This window comes from Balaenoptera ricei, chromosome 4 (genome assembly GCF_028023285.1).
Source record: "Balaenoptera ricei isolate mBalRic1 chromosome 4, mBalRic1.hap2, whole genome shotgun sequence".
NCBI classification, from domain to species: domain Eukaryota; kingdom Metazoa; phylum Chordata; class Mammalia; order Artiodactyla; family Balaenopteridae; genus Balaenoptera; species Balaenoptera ricei.
In genome coordinates this window covers 16,367,784-16,390,186 of record NC_082642.1, presented here as the reverse complement: position 1 = coordinate 16,390,186, position 22,403 = coordinate 16,367,784, and the positions used below count along the sequence as shown (strand labels likewise).

The following is a 22,403-nucleotide window of genomic DNA, read 5'->3' as shown; positions in this document are numbered from 1 at the left end:
ATGGTGAGACCATAGAGCAGATGCAATTGGGAGCTGGCAAGAGATAGAATTTGGTGCTGGGAGTGCTGAACTGAGATGGAAAGTTCTAAGCGGAAAACCAGAGAGTAGGTAGAAATATGGGTAAAGTATCTCCGTGTCGAGTGTGGATTTGGGAGCCATCAATACAGGAGTGAAAGCAGAGGCCAAGTGAGAAACTCCTCCAGAAAGTGCGCCCGGGAGGTCAATGGTAAATATACTTAGGAGCCTATTTTCTGCAAGACCAGTTGCTCTAGGGCACGTAGGGGTCACTGCAGATCTTGAACTGACACCAAAGTCCTCTCTGACAGTCGCAGTTGGTCAGATCATCTCGCGCAGAGAAATCAGGTAGGAATCACCACCAGCTGGGACCCAACATTTGAAAGAAATGACCCCCAACACGATATCATATCAAGTTCAACTGCACGTCTCTCGGGTGTCTTAACAGGGAGTTACAGAAATCAGTCAAGTGCTCTGTGGCTCTCCAGTAGCTCCGAGAACGCTGAGAACCACGGGACGGTGAAGGGGTGGGGAGAGACGCTGCCCGGACCGCGACCTCGCCAGGGCGCCGGCAGGCCACCCAGAGACAGCAGCGTGAAGGTCTAGAGTTGACACACAGGGCCGGATGTGGTGGGAGCCGGAAGGGAAACGTGGAGTAGCCCGAGGGGGGAGGGGGCAAGGTGGCGAGAATCGTGACAGTTTGGATCAGTCACCGGCAGTGGTGGACCCCAAACACGCGCGTCCAGCTCAGCACCGGCCCCCGGGTGGCGCCGGGTCAGGCACACTGTCCACAGGCACCCACACTAGGGCTCCAGGCCGTGTCTGTGTACCCGGCCTAGGCGTGCGTCCACGCATCCCTGATCCCGAGTCCCCCGTTGTTAGGCGCGCAGAGGCCCTGCGCTCCGGTGGCCGCGGTCCCCGCGCCCTCAGGGTGCCCGTGACCGTGACTTTCGCACGCTGGGATCTCTGAAGACTGGCCCGTCTCTGGGGCCTGTGTTTGACCTCCTCCAATCAGCGTCCTCTCCGCAGCCCCTTCTGCTCCCTTCCGGCCGCCCGGGCCGCACCGCATCGCCGCCTCCGGGGCGGAGCTCGAGGGCGGCGAGGTCACTAGGGGGCGCTGCGGGCCGTCGCGCTGCCCCGAAGTCGCTGCGCGCCGCCCTCGCCTCCCCCTGCGCCGGGCGGAGCGGGCGGCGAGCGCCGAACCGGGCGCGCTGTGGCGGAGCCGGGGCCGGGCCGGGACCATGGGCGGTGAGCGCGGCGCGGGCCGCGGTCGGGGTGGTTGCCTTTGAGGCTGAGCGGAGCCTCCCGCGGAGGCTCGAGGCGGGCGGGTGTCCTGGGGTGCCGGTCTCGGAGACCGAAGGGGTCCTCTGGACGCGCCAAGGCCGGGACGACCGGGCGTGACTCCGGTGGGAGAGGGGTGGGGGGTCGGGGGCGCGCTTGCGAGCACCGGGTCTGAACGCGGCTACTAAGCTCCCTCCTCCATCCACGCCCCTTCCCCAAACCCCAGCCCCCGACTCGCTTCCACTCCCCAAGCCGCCCCCCAACGCCCACGCGCCCGGATCCCAGTCCCCGCCTTCTCATCCACCGCCCCCTCTCCTAGCCCCAGCGCCCCCTAACCCGGCCTACGATTCCGCCGCCCTTTCCCCAGGCCTTTGCCCCGCAGCCTCCGGTGGGTGCCTCCCTTCACCCGCGCTGCGTCCTGCTTCTCCACCTCCAGCCCCGCATCTCGCCAGCCTCCATCCGCGGTCCCGCCCCTCCAGCCCGCTCCTGCCCGGCCCCCGCACTCCTGCCGCCTGATTCCTGCCGGAACTGGAGCTCGCAGGATCCCCCTTCCCCGGCCGTGGCGAGACGGCTGGTCTCCAGGTAAGGAGGCTGCGGTGACGGCAAGTTCTCTGCCGTCTTCCTCGGGGGTGGGGCCGGCTCCTGCCGGCAGCTACCTGCGCCCGGCGCCCTCGGGAGTCCCGGGGCCCAGCGGAGGGGGCCGCTGCGTGCGCAGGTTAACATTCCGGGATGCTCAGGTTAGGACTGCGTGGTTTACAACCCCCGGCGTTGTTTTTGCTCGTGAACCTGCTTAGGTCGCAGTCTTTTAAAGAAGCCGGCTTTGTTACACACACGAAATTGGCTGTGCTTCGAGCTGGTGGCCTTCTTGGCGGCTGCAACGGTCTTTCAAGGTTTAAGTGTGGGCGGCTAAAGGATTAGCAGTGCCGGAGGGTGTGGAGCCATATTTTCCCGCTTCGGCGGGACGTTTCGTGTGGAGGGAGGACATCACCGCCTGGGTGGCCAGTGCCTTCGTGGGAAGACAGGGATGCTTTGTAAGCATTCGAAAAGTAAAATCAGGAGAGTTGCGGAATCAGATCGCGTGCGAATGGGCAAGTGTGGGGTGGACGGCCAAAGGAGCCTCAAGAAGGCTCCAGAACTTGGGGACATCTGTTGCTATTTGCAGAAGGCCCGCGGGTGAACCCGAGTGTGGAGCAGGCAGTGCCCAGCCAGCCTCACAGACGTGACGTAACTGCGGACGGAGCTTGGCAACAACTCCTCCTCGGAGGTGTTGGTGCCCCGTCTGGACATCTGTGCGAAGAGGATCTAAAGCAGGTGGGTTTTTTTATTTTAATTAATTAATTTTATTTTATTTATTTTTGGCTACGTTGGGTCTTTGTTGCTGAGCACAGGCTTTCTCTAGTTGGGTGAGCGGGGGCTACTCTTCATTGCATTGCGTGGGCTTCTCATTGCGGTGGCTTCTCTTGTTGTGGAGCACGGGCTCTAGGTGCGCAGGCTTCAGTAGTTGTGGCGCACGGGCTTATTTGCTCCGGGGCATGTGGGATCTTCCCAGACAAGGGCTTGAACCTGTGTACCCTGCATTGGCAGGCGGATTCTTAGCCACTGCGCCACTAGGGAAGTTCTAAAGCAGGTGGTTTGAAAAGCCTCGTGTTCCCTGGAGAGAGGTAGAGATGCAGGGTGACAGCCAGAAAGCCAGTGCATGAACCTGCCCCATCGCTTCTCCTGGCTTTCAGTAAGTCTTGGATTAAGTTAATTGCCTATTTTAGAGAAAGGGCTTGTAGGAGTCATGTCTCTTCTACAGATCAGCTCCTGGCCAGCCCGCCCTCACTGATGACGCTTGGGAGCCTACTTTTGGGCACCAGGGCCTAGACGGGCCACCTGACCTTCGGAGCACTGCATTTGGAGCATTTGCGGAACTGCGATATCTGCAACTCTTTCTTTTTAGTGATTGACTCGAAGAGTAATTAGCTCAATATTCGTTCACTGTTGAGTAGTGAATTAGTAGGTAATTAGCCCAAGGTCACACTGGGGCTGGGTAGGCTCCCTCTGAGTGCCCACACACTCCTGTGGGTATCTCCTCAGCCCTCGCCAGGTTGCTGTGTGATGAGTTGTTGAACGTCAGATGCCCCACTGCCCAGGGTCACCTTCAGCGGTGGGGTGGAACCATCTTTGTGGCCCCAGCACCCAGCCTGGCACCCTCTAAGTGACAGGTGCTCAGTGTTTGTCTAGTAAAGAAGTGGGTGTCTTTCCTGAATCCAGGCTGAGTCCACTACCCGTGGTTTTCCGTTGTGCTGCACTGTTTCCAAAACATTATCCTTCGATTCATCAGATTTTAAAGAAATATCTTATCTCAAGAGAGACATTCATTTCTGTGTGTATTTGGGGCAGAGAGCTCAATTTATGGGTCAGGCTTTGACAACTGGGTCTCTAACCTCAGGGGGCACTCCAGAATTTCCACGAAGAAAAGCAGTTGTCCTCATGCCACAGTTGGGGTGAGAGGGTGATGGGCACTGTGGAGAGCTAAGGCTTTCTGCTGAGGGGTGAGTCCTCCACAGCTTAACCTCTAGGGCCCTGAGCTGTGGCCTCAGGCCCCTTCAGCATCCCTCATCCCCGCGCATGGTGGGGGAAGCCACTTGTGGAGCCCCTCTGGCTGCTTCAGACGACAGCATCTTCACTCCAGTGGATGCTGCCCGCCCCAGGCAGAGCTGGGAGCACCTCTTCTTGCGCTTTTCGGGCAATCTGATTTGCTGTGCTGTTGGGGGGAGGGAGGCTGGTGTTTGGGGAAGGTGTTTCTGTCTGTGGGAGGTGGCCGTGACCCACTGGCAGGTAGATCAAAGTCTAGCTCTTCGGCCTCTGTCAAAGGCCAGCTCTGGAGAGAACGGCCAGAGGCTAAAGGGGTGGGAGCAACCTGTGTCCCCTTTTTTCAGGAGTATGGAAAGGGCTGGAATTCAGAATGTCACTTTGATGCGGGAACCCGCACTGCCCACAGGTTCATAGCTGTCATGGGCTTATCTTCCTCACCTGGACTGTCTGTGTCTCCAGGTCTGGCTCATACCCAGGATAACTGCAGCTGGTGAAAATCTGTTTTCTAGAAGACATTTAATTAATGCCTGCAGTTTGTGAGTGAGAGAGAAAGGGGGGGAGGGAGAGAGGAAGAGAGAGAGAGAACTTGCTATATGGAGGGGGTAGGAAAAAGGGTAGCAGAATAGCCAAGGTCCTGAAAACTCACAGAGGTAGACTTCAGCCTTGGGACGAGGCTCTGGGTTGGTGGATGAGGACGTGGGCCCACATTCAGGTGGAGGGGTTGCCATTCGGAGCAAAGTCACTGTGATAGGAGAAACGGCCCCACAGTTACCTGAAATAAGGTGTGCTGGGCCCACTGTTCTGCTTCCTAGAAAGCCTTGAAAGCCAGGTGAGGGCTGGACATAGTGAGGTGGGAGAGCACTGAGCCATTTGAAGTTTTGGATGAGGGTTGTGCCCCTTTGGAAAAGGTGGCTTGAGTGATGACAGTGGTCTGGGGTCTGGCCTGGGGGAGCCAGCTCACACCTGAGATGCGGTGTGGGGGAGCGTTCAGGGGTGTGGCCAAAAGAGATGCGGCTGGGAGGGTCTGTGCCCCTGCACTTGGGGGGTGGAGGAGAGACAACAGCTGCCTTCTGGTAGGACGGTGGGCCTGTTGGCAGAAGCAGCCTCCCACAGACTCTTCTTGAGCCTGCTGGGCCGCCTTGCAGATGGAGTAGAGCCTGCTAAGGCCCCTCAACCTGGAGATCCTGCAAGGCAGCCATGAGGAGGCACCCGTGAACCGGGAGTGACCTGTACGTCTGCTCTGAGTGCAAAAGGCAGGAGGGCCAGGGCGGCCTAACTGAGCCACAGACTCCAGGATAGTAAGCAGCCTTCATCCCTAGAACCAGGAGGCTGCTCCGAATCTTCTTGGGCCTTGGTTAGGGAGGCCACTGGCTTTGGAAAAGAAACAGGGCTATCAGTAATGAAGAGAGGAGACATCGCAGGAGCATGGAGGATGTTAATGATTAAAAAGTCATTGAGGGCTTCCCTGGTGGCGCAGTGGTTAAGAATCTGCCTGCCAATGCAGGAGACATGAGTTCGAGCCCTGCTCCTGGAAGATCCCACATGCCGCGGAGAAACTAAGCCCGTGCACCACAACCACTGAGCCTGTGCTCTAGAGCTTGCGAGCCACAACTACTGAGCCTGTGTGCCACAACTACTGAGCCTGTGCTCTAGAGCCCACGAGCCACAACTACTGAGCCCTCGTGCCACAACTACTGAAGCCCACATGCTCTAGAGCCCGTGCTCCACAAGAGAACACCGCAATGAGAAGCCCACGCACCGCAATGAAGAGTAGCCCCTGCTCACTGCAACTAGAGAAAGCCCGCGCGCAGCAGTGAAGACCCGACACAGCCAAAAGTAAATAAATAAAATTTATTAAGAAAAAAAAAAAGGCATTGAGAAAGGACTTGGAGGAGCCTAGTTGTGTGGTTCCTGCAGCCAGGAGGCAGCCTTCACCCATGTCCTCTACTCCGCAAGGAGTATCTGGGATTCATCCCTGCATTCCGGCCCCTCCCTCCCTCCCTCCTCGTCCCTCAGCCCCATCCTCCTGCACTGCACACATTGATCGAGCCACCTCTGTGCTGGTACTAGGGTGGAGGAGAGGTTGGGCAACTCAAATATCTAGTGGTAGCAACTTAGGAACTTGCAAATTCTGTGTGTATTTGCGTAGTCACTTCCCCAACGTATGTGTTCATGTTTCTGTACTATGAGGCATCCTTTTGTCATCTGCTCACCACTCTCTCTGTCTCTGTGTGTAACCCACTTCCTTAGAGGGAGCCACAATCAACAGCATAGAAACCAGAGCTTTAAAGAACAGACTAAGATGAAAATTATTGCACCGGGTTCTGACACTGCCTCCCCCTCCTCTCCTCTCCTGTGTGTGGTCAGAGTCATCATTTACACCCAGTTTACAAATAGTTTGAATACTATTTGAACTGCCCCTCAATTACATGGAGACATGTGTCTTTCCAGCTAACAGAAACCACAGCTTACTTTTCTAGACCCACCTCATTCTTGGATCTAACACCAAACTTCAGGCCTTCAGAGATAGAGCAGTATCATTTTGAGCTTTTTAATTATAAAGCTCAAATGAAGCTCTATTTGCTAATTGTGTCGGCTGCTAATATAGGAGAATCTGAAGTTAGAATAAGACATTCACTGCCTTGTTAACTTTTTATGCTTCTGAAATGAAAGGAGCAGTTGGATTAAGGTAGAGAAAGTAGAAATGTCTGGAAACTCAGAAGTGATAACAGAGGAACACAGTCTTACAGAAATAAATTAAGCTTTAAACATTGTTACTGAAATGTGGAGAGATATAAATAGGAACTACTGTAGAAGTATATGCAAGTACAGAATTTTGACAAGTATAGATTGATAGGTAATAGAAATTCTGGTCTGTCATTTTATTGAAATATATTAATTATTATGATCCTATACTATGCTTATGTAGTAGCTTACCATTTAAATAGGCAACTATGTCCATGATCTTGTTCAATCCTTCTAGCAAGTCTGGGATCTTCTTAGAGGTGGAGACATTGGACCACAGAGTATTTATAAGAGTTTCCCTAGAATTCAGATCTCTTGAGTGGAGAAATACTATGTACCTAGATGTTCCTGCTACAGTTGCTTGATAACTCAGTGTGGTTACATAGTTATTTGAAAATTACAGAACATCTTTACAATGTTCTGTAAGTCAAACAAACAAAAACAGTGTATGCTTAGCACCATCAGAAACTGTCTGGAAGGATTTTTCAGGGTTTGTGGATGTCAGAGGTTCTCTCTTTTTATTTTAATTTAATTTTTTTTTAATCGAAGCATAGTTGATTTACAATGTTGTGTAGAGGTTCTCTTCTGATGACTTCCTAATACAGAAGTTCCTGTGATTGTGTACTCTGCACAGTGCAGTGGTTCAGCGTGTGGGCTCTGAAGCCAGATTGGCTTTAAATCCTGGATTCATCATTATTAAACTTGTACCCTTGGACAAGTTACTTAACCTCTCTATGCCTTGGTTTCTTCTCTTTTGTGAAGTGGAGGTGATGATAATAATACCTACTTCATGGTATTGTTGTGAAGCTGAAATGAGATAGTACATGACAAGGACTTAGAATACATAGTACATGCTTAAACGTTAGCTGTTTTTTGTTTGTTTTTGTTTTTGTTTTTTTTACTATTCATTCATTCCTTAACGTATTCATCCAAAAAACATTTTTGGTACCAACCAACTGCACTGAGATGGTGGGTATAGGATGACGGATAAGATACGCATAGCCTCTGTCCTCATGAAATGGAGGATATCATACTTAAGTTCACAGTGAAGGACAGGAATAATAGCACAGGCATTTCCCAGGCACTCACCTGGCTCCAGGCAGCCTTTTATGGCCATGAGAGGCTGCGGTGTAGCCTATAAAGGGTTCACCATGACTGGGGGTGGTGGCAGGCGGCTACCAGATGATCTTCAGCTGGTACACAGTGGTGACGTGGCCTTGCCAGCTGTTGAAGACAGGCACTCATTTGACTGGTCTGTGTCTGACACACGCTGGTTGTTCACGTTTTAACTATCACTCTTGGCCTCAGGTTGTTAGTGGGACGCGTGATAAGAGACTGTAAACCCAGTGTTTACTCACCTGGTTTGCCAGCGCTATTCTTGGTCCTGGTCGACAGCACCAGATGCCCTGACCACTGTTCTGGGCTGACTCTCTAGCAGCCCCGGAAGCCCACGATTCTATCAGAGACCCAGTTCTCTGAGTGAGGAATGGCACAGCTGCTCCTGAGGGCGGGTAGGGGACTAACCTGAGGCAGAGGCCAGACTACTGCTCAAACACAAAATCCAACCGAGTAAATGTGAACATCTAATTGGCTTTATTCAATTGAATTGGGCAGCATCTCATCTAGTAAATAGAAGCCCCCTCTGAGGGGCTGCACAAAATAGAAGGTTTTTATAAATAGAAGGAGGGAGGGGCAAGGAGGCTATTAGTAAAAGAAAGTCAAGGGTTGCTTCAGGCCAGGTCTTCTTCTTCTGGGTGAGGGTCAAGGGTCTATCATGTCGTTTACCTCTACTTCCTTTGGGGGATGCGGGGGGATAGAGGGGACCCATGTGACAGATTATGTCATTGGTGCTGGCCAGAAAATTCCAGACTGGCCAATTAAGATTACATTTCTGGGGAAGGCTGAAGCTGCAGTTAGGTTAGGTAATAAAACTAGGTTTGAGTTAAAACCCATGATAACGGGTTTTAACACAAGTAATGCCATTTTGGGCCTGTGGTTTTCTCTTTAACACTATCATGTGTCCTGTGTCTGCCATAGCTGGAATCTTCTTCATCTGAAGGTCTCTGGGAAACTGTTGATAGGCTTGGGTTTAATAAGAGGTCCTGGAAAGGGAGGTTCCTTCCACCTCAGACCTCACCCTTCCTTGCTCCATGTGTCCTACAGAGAAACTCCAGCGTGGCAGCCTGCCCAGCTAGCCCTTGCCATCCTGCGGTGGCCCCCAGCGGTGGGCTGAGGACTAGAGAAACCTGTGATTGCTGCCTCAGAACTTGAGCGCTTCTCTGCCTTGCGTGATTAGCACACCCGCTGTTCTACACTGGAGTTCTTTGTACTCATAAGTCAGCAGACTGGAAACCTGATAATCAGTTCTCTTATTGGAGAGCCTGCTTATTTTATTCATTTTTAAACTTCTGGAATCTGAAGTCAATGAGGCTTTGTCTTTTTTTCTTAAAACACTTTCCCCATTCTTGGAAAGTAAAGAAATGGCAAATAATGCCATTCATTAACAAACAAACAAAAAAAAATTTGTGTGTAGGCAGCATTGAGTTAAAAGGAGGAAAACCTTTTCTCTAGTTTCTGATTTGTTCCCTAGCTGCTCTAACTTCTCTGGTTTGGTTGCCTCTTGATTTCCCAGATGGGGTTGACTTCTGTCACCAGTTTGTCTCCATCACAGTTCTTAAAGGAAACACAGACCTGAGAATCGGAGCTTGGACATTTATGGTTGAAGGTCATGGCTTAGAGGTTTGATTCTTCTGGCTCTGTCTTCAAGGTGAAAAATTACTCTGTCTTTGAGAAAGAGAGTATATTTTAGGAGATCCTAATATCAACAGGCAGGAGGATCTAAGCCAGCCTGCCTCATCCTCGGTTCACATAATTTCCAGCATTTCTAAGTTAGCGGTGTGTGAGTTTTTATGTTCTCCTCTTGTGCATCTTGCTCTAATGATTGCTGATTATCTTGAAACAGTTGCATTAATTGATGGTGTTTAGGAACTCAACGTTCAATAAGTAATTGCAATTGGCTGGCTCGGCTGAGCATAGCACGTTCCTGCTACTTGCTTTTTTAGCTTGAGGGGTGTTTGCTGTGTGTGCCCAGTGCCAGAAGGGGAGTGGGGAACTCCTTGCCTCAGGGCGCACCCACCGCCCAGTGCTCACGCTGCCGCCACCTGCAGGACATTGTGTGTCACTGCAGCATCCGTTCCCATTGCATGCAGATTGTCTGCTCAGGGACCTTCTCCCCAGCTTGACTGGGAGCTTCTGGAGGGTAGGGGCAACACCCAGCTCACCCCTGAATCTTCATCCTTAGCCCAAGAACTGGCATGAAATAGGCCTCAGTAAAGGTTGGGTGAATGAATGAATGAATGAATGGTTGCATAGCAGTTAGGATTGTGTTTGGCTGCAAAGTAACAGAAAACCCTACCTTAGTGGCTTAAGTAGATAATGGTTTATTTTTCTCACGTAACAAGATGTTTGAAGGTAGGTGGTTGCTGGCATTGGTTTCAACAGCTGATGTCTGTCTGGACTGACACTCTTATTTTCTTGGCCTTTTCTTCATGATGGCAAGATGGCTGCTGCAGGAAGGAGACACTGACATTCCATTGGCCAGGGCTCAGTCAGATGACCACACCTCCTGCAAGGGAGGCTGGGAAATGTGGTCCAGCCCTGTGCCTAGGAGGAAGAGGAGATGGGTTTCATGGTGAGCTGGCCATCTCTGCCACACTTTCCCTCCCCCGCCCCCCACCAAGTCAAGATTCTGTTGGCAAGGAAGGAATGAATATTGAGGGGCAACTGGAGGTGTCTGTCTTGGAAAGAAATGCTGTGCTAAGAAAGCTCCAGCCAAAAATAGTCTCTATTCCCAGATCTTCTGTCTTAAATCCTGGCCTCTGTTCCCACCTTTGGGAACTGGCCTAACAGGACAATGGAAAGCCCTCATTATCCCTCTTTCTTGACTCAGGCCATGTTCTTAACAGCTTTGAGGGAGTGAGTCCTAGTGGATTCCCTTCAGCAGTTGGAGGTTACCCCAGAAGAAACGGCCTTCAGCCTCCTCGAGACCAGAGGAGCCTCTGAGAACTCGAGCCTGTGAGAACTGCTTGCTCATGAGCCTTCCAAGTGCCCCCACTCACCCAGCCTCCCAACGTTTCTCCTCCTCTCCATCCCCCACCCAGCCCTCCTCCAGAGAGGAGGAGAGGCCACAGCAGAGGGACCTCAGCTTCCCACTTAAACCCACTGAGAAGCATTTTCCTACCACTTCCTGCTATCTTTTCTCGGTTACCTTGTTGGTCAATGGTTCATTGATCTATTGGGTTTCAGTGCTTTGTTCTTGTTCAGTTTGCTGTAGGTTTCAGTGACAGGTGCTTCTCCATCCACAGCATCCTTCTTGGTGCCCTTTCTTCCCTCCGTCCCTTCCTTCTTCCCGCACACACCTAATGAGTACCTGCTGCCTTCTCAGCTCCGCATCCACCGAGCCCCGGGGGAGGTAGGCAAGGAAGCTGACACAAGCCTGTGGCGTTGAGGAGTATTGTGGGAGGGCTGTGGTTGCCCAGTGTCGGGGGACCTCACCCAGCCTTGGGTTTAGAGAAGGCTTCTGGGGGGAGGTGGGATTTGAGCTGAGTTTAAGGATGAGCGAGAGTTAACAAGGTCAAGAAGGCATCTGGGCCAAGAGAGTGAAATGGCACAGACGCTGAGTTGGCGGAAGGGGCTCTTGGGGTTGGGGGGAACAGTGAGGAGTGCAGTGCACTGGAGTTGGCTCACTGGGACGTGCGTCATTCACTCATTACACACTCCTGTGCTCCAGGTCCTGGGGTTAGAGCAGTGGACAAGGCAGATAAAGTCCCAGCCCCAAGGGAGCTCGAGATCTGGGCTCTAATGGGGGATGAGACTGCAGAGGAGGGTGGGCTTGGCTGCTGTCCTAGACTCTGCTCGGAAGGGTTTGCTGTTGGAGGCCGAGTAGGATGTGGGCCCCGTTGCTTGTGCCATCGCCTCTTGTGCCCGCTCCCTCTGTCTCCAACTCCCGTCTGGTCCTTTGCATTACACAAGCTATAAAAATAGACGCTGGCACCAGAACATCAGCGTGTAGTTGGTGAGGAAAGCTGGAAACTGTCGCTACATATCAAGATATGCGCCAGCTAGATTTTTGGTGGAGCTCATTCTTGGAGCCCCAAGGATAAGGTCCTAAAGTTTGCTTCAATTTTTTTTTTTCTCCTTTCAACTCATACCAAAACTTCTGGCCACTTGGCTCAGAATGAATATGTATTGGTTGTGCCGATTCCCCACCTATGAGCTCATTGAAATGAACATTTAATGCTGAAATCCACCAAGTGAGGACTGGCCTTGCCCTGGGCCGGCCTGATCGGAGGGGCTGAGTCATCTCCACAGGGCAGTCAATCCAGGGTTCGTGTCCAGGTGAGGACCGTGGTCAGCACTACCTGAGAAGGGACCAGCTCTCACCAGCCTGAAAAGTTTTGCTCATCTCCCCAAGGAAATGAGGGCTGAGCCAGGGTTTGGAAGAGCTGTCAGCTGCCTTTTCTGTGACAAATGGGCGCAAGCGTGGTTTCTTTCATTGTCCCTTCCCAGCCCTGTTTATTAAGGTGGAATTGACAGTGCTGGGGGCGGGGTGCGGAGTGCAGAGAGAGGAAGCTTCATGCTAGTCTGAGCTCAGGGCTGAATGAAGGGCACTTTGTTTCCAGATAGAGGGATCTCAATCTGTAGGCCAGTCCTATGGTGTTTATTGGGTACCTTTTTGGAGCCAAGTGCTGTAGGGAATGTGTATAATAATAAAACGAGGAGAAGGAGGATCGTTACAACCTGTGATGTTGTGATTTATAATAGGAAATGTATATTTGTTCTTTGTCACTGTTTCTGGCACAGAGCTCCTACAACTCTTGATATTTCCTAGAGGAGACCAGAAAGGTGTCTTTTATTATGTTAATGAGGTGACTTTTGGAAAGCCCCCAGGGAACCTAAGGATGGGGGCTGGTTGCCAGGAGAACCAACCTTGTGATTAAAGGATTGGAACTTTCAATCCCACCCCTGACCTCTGGGAAGGGGTTGGGGGCTGGAAGTTGAATCAGTTGCCTTTGGTCAGTGATTTAATCAGTTATGCCTATGTAGTGATGACCTTGGTTCTTGTCTTCTTTGAAAAAAAAATTTGGAAAGCGATGGAGATTGTAAAGCAGGTAAAGTGTTTATTAGAAGCAGAGTACGCGTGAAAAGGACACACGGGTGGACTCAGAGGGAGAGTTGCCCTTTTCGGGTGACTTAAATTGCTTATATGGGGCATTTTTCCAGGTTTCCCCTGGCCAATCACCTTGCTAGTTGTCCGTATCTGATATGATTTAGGGCCCTGCCCAATGTGTGCGTGCATCTTTTAGCCAAGATGGATTCCAGTGTGAGGGTTTCTGGGAGGCTGGCAGGACATATTATGGGCTGGCACCTCCTCCCTTCCCTGACCCCTGGGCAACCTTTCTGTGCACATGTAGTTTGGGAGGTCTCCTTGACCCCAGGAATGAGAAATATGTGGCTTCCTTTTTCACCCAAGCAGGGATCAGCTCCTGCAGAGAATTATCTTTATCTTGAAGTATCTGTCCTCAGGAGACAAATTCCAGCTGCTCAGCTGGGACCCATCTATCTCCTCTCTCAATGATGCCTCCATAACAACCCAGAGGACACAGGTTGGAGAGCCTCCAGGTTGGTGAACGCATGGAGACGTAGGGAGAGTGGGAGAGAGTGGGAAAGCTATGACACCTTTCCCACATACCTTGCCATGTGCATCTCTTCCATCTGGCTGTTCGTGAGTCATATCCTTTTGTAATACACCGGTAATCTAGTAAGTAAATTGTTTCTCTGAGTTCTGTGAGCCTCTCTAGCAAATTAATTGAACCCAAAGGGAGGGGGGTCGTTGGAACCTTCAATCTATAGCCAGTTAGAAGCACAGGTGACAACCTGGATTTGCGGTTGGCATCTGAAGTGGTAAGGGGACAGTCCTGTGGGATTAAGCCCATAACTTGTGAGATCCGAGGCTATTTCCAGGTAGATGGTGTCAGAGTTGAGTTTGTCGACTGAAAAAAATGCATAACCTAAAATTTGAGAGTTATGTTTTATTTGGCAGACAAAACTGAGGACTTAAGCCCAGGACACAGCATCTCAGATGCTCTGAGAGACTGCTTCTGCGGAGGTAAGGGAGGAGCCGGGATATATAGGAATTTTTGCTACAAAGATCACACAGTCAGAACATCAAAAGATTACTGTTAATTAAAGAAAACCAGATATCTCAAGTTAAAGAATTTAGTGCTTTTCTATGTATGGGAAGATGCAAAAGCCAGGGCTCACTGAAATCATTCCTTTGATACGCACCTCAGCTATCTAGGGCCAGTATCTTGTGCTTTCTCATCCTGAGTCTCCTCAGGGTGCGCCTTGGGGGGTGGGGTGAACAACCAGCTGGTGTTGGAGAAATGCTTGGTGCTGTGGGGAAGAAAACCCCACACACATTGGAATTAGATGAAGAATCATTAATACCCTAAGTGCTTTCCAGGAAATATCTAATCCCTTCCACAAACCCAGGAATGGGGAATTTTACATTCCCCTAGAATGTAAGCTCCACGCGGGTAGGAATTTGGACTGATTTGGTCACTACTCATCCCCAGTTTCTATGACTGTACTTCCCACATAGCAGATGCTCAGTAGCTGTTCGTGGGATAAATAATTGAATCACCATTTATAGGTGAGGAATCTGCAGCTCAGAGAGGTAAGGCAACTTGCCTGAGGTGCCACAGCCTGGATCTCAATCCCAGGGGAGGTATCATGAGCTGCGGCTTGGGGTTCCCAACCCTGTTGCCCTTGGAATACGGATTACTTCTAGGATTACGCTGACCAAGTGCAGCACAACCGTGACAAAACCTTGAGTTGAGTGGCCCGGAAGGTGGTCTGTCTTCTTTCTGCCAGTGCCTTGTAACTCGAGGGTAGGATGAATATGCAGGATGTACCCATCAGCAGAGAGTGACGTTTCCATAATGCCACCTTCATTCTGTCATGGATGCGTTCGGGAACCTCCCATGGCTCCCTTCTCCTACGGGAACCTAGTCTGGTCCCAGCAGTTCTCCACCTGTTCACTGATGAGTCACTGCGTAAAGCCTGTCATCAGTCGACAGTTCAGGGAGGAGTTGGCTGCCCACCCCGCCCACCCCCCCCACCCGGCTCTGTACCACTGCACACAACCTTTATCCTCCTCCAAATGCCTGCTCACATCAGGCTGCCCACTGATGTCCTCCTTGCCCTTTTAGTTTTAACACAGTTTCTGCCACGTCCCTGAAGCCCTCTCTGGCCATTCTAGCACAAGCCACTGCCATCCCCCTGCAGCCCCAGTCTGTTTGTACAGTGCATTTCCTAATGGTGTTCCTAGAACCCTGAATTCTGCAGTGTGATGGGGCTTCTGCTGAGTGGGGCATGAGGCCCCTCCTAGCATACTCTGCCTTTATCTTTCTAACACATCAAGTTCCATGTTGCATTGTGTTTTTTTTTTTAACATCTTTATTGGAGTATAATTGCTTTACAATGGTGTGTTACTTTCTGCTTTATAACAAAGTGAATCAGTTATACATATACATATGTTCCCATATCTCTTCCCTCTTGCATCTCCCTCCCTCCCACCCTCCCTATCCCACCCCTCTAGGTGGTCACAAAGCACCGAGCTGATCTCCCTGTGCTATGCAGCTGCTTCCCACTAGCTATCTATTTTACATTTGGTAGTGTATATACGTCCATGCCACTCTCTCACTTTGTCACAGCTTACCCTTCCCCCTCCCCACATCCTCAAGTCCATTCTCTAGTAGGTCTGTGTCTTTATTCCCGTCTTGCCACTAGGTTCTTCGTGACCTTTTTTTTTTTCTTAGATTCCATATATATGTGTTAGCATATGGTATTTGTTTTTCTCTTTCTGACTTACTTCACTCTGTATGACAGACTCTGGGTCCATTCACCTCACTACAAATAACTCAATTTTGTTTCTTTTTATGGCTGAGTAATATTCCATTGTATATATGTACCACATCTTCTTTATCCATTCATCTGTTGATGGATACTTAGGTTGCTTCCATGTCCTGGCTATTGTAAATAGAGCTGCAATGAACATTTTGGTACATGACTCTTTTTGAATTATGGTTTTCTCAGGGTATATGCCCAGTAGTGGGATTGCTGGGTCGTATGGTAGTTCTATTTTTAGTTTTTTAATGAACCTCCATACTGTTCTCCATAATGGCGGTATCAATTTACATTCCCACCAACAGTGCAAGAGGGTTCCCTTTTCTCCACACCCTCTCCAGCATTTATTGTTTCTAGATTTTTTGATGATGGCCATTCTGACAGGTGTGAGATGATATCTCATTGTAGTTTTGATTTGCATTTCTCTAATGATTAATGATGTTGAGCATTCTTTCATGTGTTTGTTGGCAATCTGTATATCTTTCTGGAGAAATGTCTATTTAGGTCTTCTGCCCATTTTTGGATTGGGTTGTTTGTTTTTTTGATATTGAGCTGCATGAGCTGCTTGTAAATTTTGGAGATTAATCCTTTGTCAGTTGCTTCATTTGCAGATATTTTCTCCCATTCTGATGGTTGTCTTTTGGTCTTGTTTATGGTTTCCTTTACTGTGCACCTAAAGCAATTAGAGAAAGAACAGAAAAACCCCAAAGTTAGCAGAAGGAAAGAAATCATAAAGATCAGATCAGAAATAAATGAAAAAGAAATGAAGGAAATGATAGCAAAGATCAATAAAACTAAAAGCTTGTTCTTTGAGAAGATAAACAAAATTGATAAACCAGGGCTTCCCTGGTGGCGCAGTGGTTGAGAATCTGCCTGCCAATGCAGGGGACACGGGTTCGAGCCCTGGTCTGGGAAGATCCCACATGCCGCGGAGCAACTAGGCCCGTGAGCCACAATTACTGAGCCTGCGCGTCTGGAGCTTGTGCTCCGCAACAAGAGAGGCCGCGATAGTGAGAGGCCCGCGCACAGCGATGAAGAGTGTCCCCCGCTTGCCACAACTAGAGAAAGCCCTTGCACAGAAACGAAGACCCAACACAGCCAAAAATAAATAAATTAATAAATTAATAAAAAAAAAAAATTGATAAACCATTAGCCAGACTCATCAAGAAAAAAAGGGAGAAGACTCAAATCAATAGAATTAGAAATGAAAAAGGAGAAGTAACAACTGACACTGCAGAAATACAAAGGATCATGAGAGATTACTACAGGCAACTATATGCCAATAAAATGGACAACCTGGAAGAAATGGACAAATTCTTAGGAATGCACCTGCTGAGACTGAACCAGGAAGAAACAGAAAATATGAACAGGCCAATCACAAGCACTGAAATTGAAACTGTGATTAAAAATCTTCCAACAAACAAAAGCCCAGGACCAGATGGCTTCACAGGTGAATTCTATCAGACATTTAGAGAAGAGCTAATACCTATCCTTCTCAAACTCTTCCAAAATATATCAGAGGGAGGAACACTCCCCAACTCATTCTACGAGGCCACCATCACCCTGATACCAAAACCAGACAAAGATGTCACAAAGAAAGAAAACTACAGGCCAATATCACTGATGAACATAGGTGCAAAAATCGTCAACAAAATACTAGCAAACAGAATCCAACAGCACATTAAAAGGATCGTACACCATGATCAAGTGGGGTTTATCCCAGGAATGCAAGGATTCTTCAATATACGCAAATCAGTCAGTGTGATGCATTGTGTTTTGAAAGGGGTTACTCTTTCAAAATCACTGGTCTCTTTATAATTTATCCTGTACCCACCTTGTGACTTCTTGCTTAACTACATTGTAAATAAATTTTACAGCTTTCTTTCTTTTCTGATTTTAAAAGTAAGACATGTCTACTTAAGAAAATTTGGAAAATGCAGAAGATTACCAAGGAGAAAAGAAGTCTTCTAAGATCCCACCACCTGCTTAAAGAAATGTAAGCCAGTCTTCTGTCTTGAGATTGTTTGTTTTAATTAATTAATTAATTTATTTTGGCTGCATCAGGTCTTAGTTGCGGGATGTGGGATCTTTCATTGGGGCGCGGTCTCTTCATTGTGGTGCGCCGGCTTCTCTCTAGTTGTGACGTGTGGGTTTTCTCTCTCTAGTTGTGGCACACAGGCTCCAGAGCGCGTGGGCTCTGTAGTTTGTGGCATGCGGGCTCTCTAGTTGAGGCGCGTGAGCTCAGTAGTTGCAGCGCACGGGCTTAGTTGCCCCGCGGCGTGTGGGATCTTCCCAGACCAGGGCTCGAACCCGTGTCCCCTGCATTAGCAGGCAGATTCTCAACCACTGCGCCACCAGGGAAGCCCTGTTTATTGTTTTAATAAGACCAATGGTTCTCTACAAATTCCATTCCAGTTAACCCTCTCACCAACAGTATGTGAAAGAACTCATCCCTGTCGAGACTAGCATTCACTGGAGATGAACAGTCTTTTATTTTTTTGCCTATCCGAAGGGTGAGAAATGCCATGTCATTTTAAAGTTTGTATATCTTTCCATCCTAGTTTTCCAAGCATATACATACATATTAGCGTCATGCAGTGCATGGTTCTGTGTGCTTTTTTTCTTTTTCACATTAAGTCACATTAAAATTTTCATATTTTCTTTTCCCAGTCATTGCGTTGTCCTCAAAAGCTCAGTTGTTTGGGGGTGGTGTCTTAACTGAACTGTTGCAGATCACCTGGAGTTTACTTCTGTCCTCCATCTCCAAAGACCCTGGGAATGACAAGGAAGAGAAAAGAAACCCTCTGTAGAGAATTGACACAGGGTCTGTCCAGTAAACTGGAGCCAAATTGAAATCTGAATTCGATGTTTGCTCAGGGGCTCACCCTGTAGGCATTTGGCAGGGAGGTGCCTAAAGAATCACCATGAGCTCTTGTTTCATGTAGGTATCGAACACCACGTGTTCAGTGTTAAGAAGCCTCACCGGTTTCATATGTTCCATTATAAAAAGCGCCCGGCTTTGTTTGTTGTTACAGAGCGTTTAACATCCGTGAAAATATCCAGGAGGCAGTGTAGTGTAATGGGAATAGCATTGAACTGCTGGTTCCAGATTCCAGCTCTTCCCCTGACTGCTGTGTAGACCTGGAGAAGACACTCAACCTCTTGGGTCTCCCGGGATCTGTGTGGTGAGGATGACCAGGGTGTGAGTAGATTTGGAAAGCCTGGTGGCAGATAGGCTAGTAGTTAGAGGCCAATTCTAGCTCAATATTAATGAGAATTCTAAGAATTTGCGGCTTCTAATAATGGGATTGGCTGTTGTGGTATCATAAAAAACTTAATAGTTGGTCTTTGTCCCAGGTTCCTGGCACACAGCTCCTAAAACCCTTGGAATCTCGAGTGCCAAGAGTGTCTTTCTATGCTAATGAGATGACAGGCTGTGGTGGGGAGGTTACATAGCTTCAGGCTGAGGGCCTGTGTCTAAAAGACCGAGAAATGACTAAAGGGTTGTAATGATCAGCCCCACCCCGGAATTCCAGGTAGGGGAGAGTAGAGAGCTGGAGGTTGAATTCAGTCATCAGTGGCCAGTGATTTAATCACTCTTGCCTACATAAAGCCTCGATAGAAAACTCTAAACAGCGGGGTTCAGAGAACTTCCAGGTTGACAAACAGAAAGGTGCCGGGAGGGTGGCAAGCCTGGAGAGAGCGTGGAGCTTCTGTGCCCTTGCCCCATACCTTGCCCTTTGCAGTTCTTCTATTTGGCTGCTCCTGAGTTGTATCCTCTATAATAAATCTATAGTAAGTAACAGAGTTACTTATTCTGTTTCCAGATTTGTGAGCTGTCCTAACAAATGATCAAACCTGAAGTAGGGGGTTGTAGGAACCCCCCTGGCTTTGTAGCCAAAGCAGGACAGAAGCGGGCAGCCTGGGGACCAAGACTTGTGACTGGCATCTGAAGTGGGGCAGTCTTTGGGACTGAGCCCTTAAACGTGTGGGGTCTGAAGCTAACTCTGGGCGGTCAGTGTCAGAAGCGAATTGAATTGTGGGACACCCAGAGCTGGTGTCCGGAGAATTGGAAAGTTGGTTGGTGTGCGAAAAAAGTCCCACACATTTGGTGTCACAGCTATTGTGAGTAAAAACAGCTGAGCTGAATATCATCCTTCTCCAGAAATGTTCTGACGTGCCGTCAGCCGGCTCTGTGCCGGGCTTTGTCCAGTGCTGGAGACACACTTGTGAACAGACAGACCCCATCCCTGCTGTCGGGTGGCTTACGGTCAATCACGGGTGACAGCGGGCCAGCCAGGAATTTCAGCGTGCTTGTTTGCGTAATGACAGTGCTGAGAAGTGTCATGAAGGAGAAGCACAGGGTGACTTGACAGTATCAGACGGGATGCTGATCTAGATAGGGGAGTTCAAGGTCAGCTGCCCTGAGAAAGTGATCCAAGGGCTGATTGGGAGTCAGCAAGGTAGGAAAGAGGGAGGGACAGGAGAAGCAGCGTGCAGGCCGGAGGAAGGCAGGGAGGATAGATTGCTGGTGGCTGGAGGGAGCCTATTCTCTGTTCATTCATTCGTTCATTAATCCGACAAATATTGACTGAGGACCTTCTCTGGGCCAGGCATCGTTCCTGGCACTGGGGATACAAGAGCAGGACTAAAGTCCCTAGCCTCATGCCGCTCACTGTTGGCTGCAAAACAAATCATCCTCAAACTGGATGCTTCAAACAACCATCCTTTTACTCTCATTCTCATGGTTTGGAGGTGAACCGGGCCCAGCCGGTGATTCTCACTCAGATCTCTCACACAGTCATCCAGGCAGTGGCTGGTCTGGAATCTTCTGAACGTTCCCTCACTCACACGTCTGCTGTTAGGCATCCCCATCCCCGGTTGGCCTCTCATGTGGTCTCTCCTGCGTCGTGGCCTCAGAGCTCTGAAGCAAGTGACCCAGGAGAGAGCGAGCTAGGCAGAATCTGCATAGACTTTTCTGACCTGGTGTTGGAGCTCACACAGCATCGCTTCTATGCCTTTCTACTCCTCCAGGCAATCCAACGCCTGTGCCCAAGACCTAGAACCTACTCCTGGTGGGAGATGTGACAGAGAATTTGTGGACCTGGCGTTAAAACCACCACGCTCTCATGCTGTGCTCTCCTGAACGTTTCAGCCTTGGCTTCAAACTTACCTGCCTGCCATGGCTCACTCACCAGAGTCTTCCTGAAAGAAGGCAGCCTAATGGCCCCTGGGGGTTCCATCTCCCTCCTCTGCCCGAGCAGCTTCAGAAGGGTACAGTTTTCTCCACCTCAGGTTCTTTCCTGTGAGGGGTTGTGCCCCTTGTGGACTAGCACCGCAGGCATCTGCCCAGCTGCCCCACCTCCTAATGGGTTGTCAGAGGACAGGCATGGACACAGGTCCCAAGTCTCCAAGGTGCAAGGCTCTTCTGTGGGGCTGAGAGACGGCCAGGATGGCTGGAGGGCTCTCGTGCGTGGGCTTGAGGTGAGGCTGGGCCTGCAGGCCACGGGCGGGGTTTGGTCATCATCCCAAGAGCATTATGGGAAACCACTAAAGGGCCAGAGTTCTCATGACCACCTGCTGGGAAAATGATAGAAGACCGTCCTTCTGGGGACAACAAGATTTTGGTTGAACATGGTTTTAAATGAATGTTAGAATGGTTTATTTTTCTTACAAAGGAAGATATCAGGTATGTTCGTAACTTGAGAAAAAGAAACAGATCTCCATCCTGATTCGATCAGTCATAACAAGACTAGTGATATGGCAGTCTGCGGTTAGTTATCACAAGGTTGGTGGGCAAAGCCAATCTTCCATAACCAACAGTTCACAGCACTGTTACTGAACACGATCCACAGCAAACATTCCCACCACCGTGATGTCCTGTAATACACACAATAGTGCCCAACTAATAACGCCACAGATTTTGGAAGATGACTATTAAGGCTCTAAATATTACAGGATAGCTCTTTGCCCTGTTTAGTAGACATACTTAGAAACTCAATTTAGAAACTCAGTTTTATGGTGAGAATACAGAATAGGTATTTGCTCATCTAGCCTGAGTTTGTGGAGACTGGTGAGTAAACAGGGATCGTGACTATCCCCGTGCTTGGCATTCTCAAAAGCTCTTGCATCGACAGCTTCTTCCTTCATGTTTCTCATTAAGCACCGCTGACTTTTTAGAACCCCTAGTAAAGTACAAGTAAGTATGACTCACTTTGGAAAACTTGAAAGGACTTGCTATCCACTGAGTGAGGTGGCTGTCTTTGTTCCGAGGTCTCTCCCTCTCTGAGCTCCAAGTTAGGGTTCAAGGCAAACATCATATTCCAGATCACAGAGTGATTTAAAGATGTAAATAGTCAGAACTCTCCAGAAAATGTTGCCTGATAATAAGCTTAGGGGGTTAGCCCTAATCTGTACATTTAAATATTCCTAGAAAATGCTTGCTCCAAAGCAAAAAAAAAAAAAATTTATTGGTGTATTTTCAGGTGGGTAGCAGACCCATGAGCAGAAAGGAATTAACCGTTACTGAGTTACTGTGACTCAGGTGTTTTGTGAAAATTTTGCTTAATCTTTATCAAAAGCCTATGTGTATGGGAGTTCCCTGGTGGCACAGTGGATAAGACTCCGCACTCCCAGTGCAGGGGGCCTGGGTTCGATCCCTGGTCAGGGAAGTAGGTCCCATATGCGTGCTGCAACTAAGAGTTCGCATGCCACAACTAAGGAGCCCGCGTGTCGCAACTAAGACCAAATAAATAAATAAATATTTTTTTTAAAAAGCCTGTGTATATGGACAAGTAACTGTTAGGATTAGT

General features: G+C 49.3%; 1 protein-coding gene across 11 annotated transcripts in view; it reads left to right on the top strand.

Moving 5' to 3' along the window:
- The first annotated feature begins 286 nt into the window (after nucleotides 1-286).
- The window catches only part of PXYLP1 (2-phosphoxylose phosphatase 1), a 70,619-nt gene continuing 48,502 nt past the window's right edge, over nucleotides 287-22,403 (top strand). For 2 of the 11 annotated variants that reach the window (XM_059920213.1, XM_059920206.1), the window contains exons 1-3: nucleotides 1,183-1,263; nucleotides 1,733-1,878; nucleotides 2,459-2,607. The gene's annotated coding sequence lies outside the window, so the exon portion shown is untranslated. Of the gene's footprint in view, nucleotides 364-596; nucleotides 616-1,182; nucleotides 1,264-1,663; nucleotides 1,879-2,458; nucleotides 2,608-13,156; nucleotides 13,303-13,723; nucleotides 13,790-17,494; nucleotides 17,588-18,703; nucleotides 18,777-22,403 lie in introns of those variants that run through there. The other 9 variants (XM_059920204.1, XM_059920202.1, XM_059920203.1 and 6 more) reach the window with 9 other exon arrangements.